The sequence below is a fragment of the Anser anser genome, assembly GCF_964211835.1.
Source record: "Anser anser genome assembly, contig: HAP1_SCAFFOLD_51, whole genome shotgun sequence".
Lineage (NCBI taxonomy): Eukaryota > Metazoa > Chordata > Aves > Anseriformes > Anatidae > Anser > Anser anser.
Genome location: NW_028154169.1, coordinates 596162 through 600557, shown reverse-complemented (window position 1 = coordinate 600557; position 4396 = coordinate 596162).

Here is a 4396-nt window from a genome sequence, read left to right as displayed (position 1 = left end):
CACTGCAGTGAGTCCAGAGAGTGCTCTGGGAACACTGGAGATGCAGTGCAGTGAGTGCAGAGAGTGCACTGGCACCACTGGGGATGCAGTGCAGTGAGTCCAGAGAGTGCACTGGCACCACTGGGGATGCACTGCAGTGACTCGAAAGAGTGCACTGGCACCACTGCGGATGCACTGCAGTGAGTCCGGAGAGTGCCCTGGCACCAATGGTGATGCAGTGCAGTGAGTCCAGAGAGTGCAGTGGCACCACTGGGGATGCAGTGCAGTGAGTCCAGAGAGTGCACTGGCACCACTGGGGATGCAATGCAGTGAGTCCAGAGAGTGCACTGGCACCACTGGGGATGAAGTGCAGTGAGTCCAGAGAGTGCACTGGCACCACTGGGGATGCAGTGCAGTGAGTCCAGAGAGTGCACTGGCACCACTGGGGATGCACTGCAGTGAGTCCAGAGAGTGCACTGGCACCACTGGGGATGCACTGCAGTGAGTCCAGAGAGTGCACTGGCAGCACTGGGGATGCAGTCCAGTGACTCCAGAGATTGCAGAGGCACCACTGTTGCTGCAGTGCTGCGACTCCAGAGAGTGCACTGGCACTACTGGGGATGCAGTGCAGTGAGTCCAGAGAGTGCACTGGCACCACTGGGGATGCACTGCAGTGAGTCCAGAGAGTGCACTGTCACCACTGGGGATGCAGTGCAGTGACTCGAAAGAGTGCACTGACACCACTGGGGATGCACTGCAGTGAGTCCGGAGAGTGCACTGGCACCAATGGTGTTGCAGTGCAGTGAGTGCAGAGAGTGCAGTGGCACCACTGGGGATGCAGTGCAGTGAATCCAGAGAGTGCACTGGCACCAATGGTGATGCAATGCAGTGAGTCCAGAGAGTGCCCTGGCACCACTGGGGATGCAGTGCAGTGAGTCCAGAGAGTGCACTGGCACCACTGGGGATGCAGTGCAGTGAGTCCAGAGAGGGCACTGGCACCACTGGGGATGCAGTGCAGTGACTCCAGAGAGTGCACTGGCACCACTGGGGATGCAGTGCAGTGACTCGAAAGAGTGCACTGACACCACTGGGGATGCACTGCAGTGAGTCCGGAGAGTGCACTGGCACCAATGGTGTTGCAGTGCAGTGAGTGCAGAGAGTGCAGTGGCACCACTGGGGATGCAGTGCAGTGAATCCAGAGAGTGCACTGGCACCAATGGTGATGCAATGCAGTGAGTCCAGAGAGTGCACTGGCACCACTGGGGATGCACCCCGGTGAGTCCAGAGAGTGCACTCGCACCACTGGGGATGCACTGCAGTGAGTCCAGAGAGTGCACTGGCACCACTGGGGATGTAGTGCAGTGAGTCCACACAGGGCACTGGCACCACTGGGGATGCAGTGCAGTGACTCCAGAGAGTGCACTGGCACCACTGGGGATGCAGTGCAGTGAGTCCAGAGAGTGCACTGGCACCACTGGAGTTGCAGTGCAGTGAGTCGAGAGAGTGCCCTGGAACCACTGGGGATGCAGCGCAGTGACTACAGAGAGTGCACCGTCTCCACTGGGGATGCAGTGCAGTGAGTCCAGAGAGTGCACTGGCACCACTGGGGATGCACTGCATTGAGTCCAGAGAGTGCACTGGCACCACTGGGGATGCACTGCAGTGAGTCCAGAGAGTGCACTGGCACCACTGGGGATGCAGTGCAGTGACTCCAGAGACTGCACTGGCACCACTGGGGATGCAGTGCAGTGAGTCCAGAGAGTGCACTGGCGCAAAAGGGGATGCACTGCAGTGAGTCCAGAGAGTGCACTGTCAGCACTGGGGATGCAGGGCAGTGAGTCCAGAGAGTGCACTGGCACCACTGGGGATGCACTGCAGTGACTCCAGAGACTGCACTGGCACCAATGGGGATGCACTGCAGTGAGTCCAGAGAATGCACTGGCACCACTGGGGATGCAGTGCAGTGACTCGAAAGAGTGCACTGACACCACTGGGGATACACTGCAGTGAGTCCGGAGAGTGCCCTGGCACCAATGGTGATGCAGTGCAGTGATCCAGAGAGTGCACTGGAACCACTGGGGATGCACTGCAGTGAGGGCAGAGAGTGCACTGGCACCACTGGGGATGCAGTGCAGTGAGTCCAGAGAGTGCACTGGCACCACTGGGTATGCAGTGCAGTTAGTCCATAGAGTGCACTGGCTCCACTGGGGATGCAGTGCAGTGACTCAAGAGAGTGCACAGGCACCACTGGGGACGGAGTGCAGTGAGTCCAGAGAGTGCAATGGCAGCACAGGGGATGCACTGCAGTGATTCCAGAGAGTGCACTGTCACCACTGGGGATGCAGTGCAGTGAGTCCAGAGAGTACACTGGCACCTCAGGGGCTGCACTGCAGTGAGTCCAGAGAGTGCACTGGCACCACTGGGGATGCAGTGCGGTGAGTCCAGAGAGTGCACTGGCACCACTGGGGATGCACCTCGGTGAGTCCAGAGAGTGCTCTGGCAACACCGGGGATGCAGTGCAGTGAGTGCAGAGAGTGCACTGGCACCACTGGGGATCCACTGCAGTGAGTCCAGAGAGTGCACTGGCACCACTGGGGATGCAGTGCAGTGAGTCCGGAGAGTGCACTGGCACCACTGGGGATGCACTGCAGTGAGTCCAGAGAGTGCACTGTCAGCACTGGGGATGCAGTGCTGTGAGTCCAGAGAGTGCACTGGCACCTCTGGGGATGCAGTGCAGTGAGTCCAGAGAGTGCACTGGCACCACTGGGGATGCAGTGCAGTGAGTCCAGAGAGTGCACTGGCACCACTGGGGATGCACTGCAATGACTCCAGAGAATGCACTGGCACTAATGGGGATGCAGTGCAGTGACTCGAAAGAGTGCACTGGCACCACTGGGGATGCAGTGCAGTGAGTCCAGAGAGTGCACTGGCACCACTGGGGATGCACTGCAGTGAGTCCAGAGAGTGCTCTGGGAACACTGGAGATGCAGTGCAGTGAGTGCAGAGAGTGCACTGACACCACTGGGGATGCAGTGCAGTGAGTCCAGAGAGTGCCCCGGCACCACTGGGGATGCAGTGCAGTGACTCGAAAGAGTGCACTGGCACCACTGCGGATGCACTGCAGTGAGTCCGGAGAGTGCCCTGGCACCAATGGTGATGCAGTGCAGTGAGTCCAGAGAGTGCAGTGGCACCACTGGGGATGCAGTGCAGTGAGTCCAGAGAGTGCACTGGCACCACTGGGGATGCAATGCAGTGAGTCCAGAGAGTGCACTGGCACCACTGGGGATGAAGTGCAGTGAGTCCAGAGAGTGCACTGGCACCACTGGGGATGCAGTGCAGTGAGTCCAGAGAGTGCACTGGCACCACTGGGGATGCACTGCAGTGAGTCCAGAGAGTGCACTGGCACCACTGGGGATGCACTGCAGTGAGTCCAGAGAGTGCACTGGCAGCACTGGGGATGCAGTCCAGTGACTCCAGAGATTGCAGAGGCACCACTGTTGCTGCAGTGCTGCAACTCCAGAGAGTGCACTGGCACTACTGGGGATGCAGTGCAGTGAGTCCAGAGAGTGCACTGGCACCACTGGGGATGCACTGCAGTGAGTCCAGAGAGTGCACTGGCACCACTGGGGATGCAGTGCAGTGACTCGAAAGAGTGCACTGACACCACTGGGGATGCACTGCAGTGAGTCCGGAGAGTGCACTGGCACCAATGGTGTTGCAGTGCAGTGAGTGCAGAGAGTGCAGTGGCACCACTGGGGATGCAGTGCAGTGAATCCAGAGAGTGCACTGGCACCAATGGTGATGCAATGCAGTGAGTCCAGAGAGTGCCCTGGCACCACTGGGGATGCAGTGCAGTGAGTCCAGAGAGTGCACTGGCACCACTGGGGATGCACTGCAGTGATTCCAGAGAGTGCACTGGCACCACTGGGGATGCAGTGCAGTGAGTCCAGAGAGTGCACTGGCACCACTGGGGATGCACTGCAGTGACTCGAAAGAGTGCACTGGCACCACTGCGGATGCACTGCAGTGAGTGCAGAGAGTGCACTGGCACCACTGGGGATGCAGTGCAGTGAGTCCAGAGAGTGCACTGGCACCACTGGGGATGGAATGCAGTGAGTCCAGAGAGTGCACTGGCACCACTGGGGATGCACTGCAGTGAGGGCAGAGAGTGCACTGGCACCACTGGGGATGCACTGCAGTGAGGGCAGAGAGTACACTGGCACCACTGGGGATGCACTGCAGTGAGGGCAGAGAGTGCACTGGCACCACTGGGGATGCAGTGCAGTGAGTCCAGAGAGTGCACTGGCACCACTGGGGATGCACTGCAGTGAGTCCAGGGAGTGCACTGGCACCACTGGGGATGCAGTGCAGTGACTCCAGAGAGTGCAGAGGCACCACTGTTGATGCAGTGCTGTGA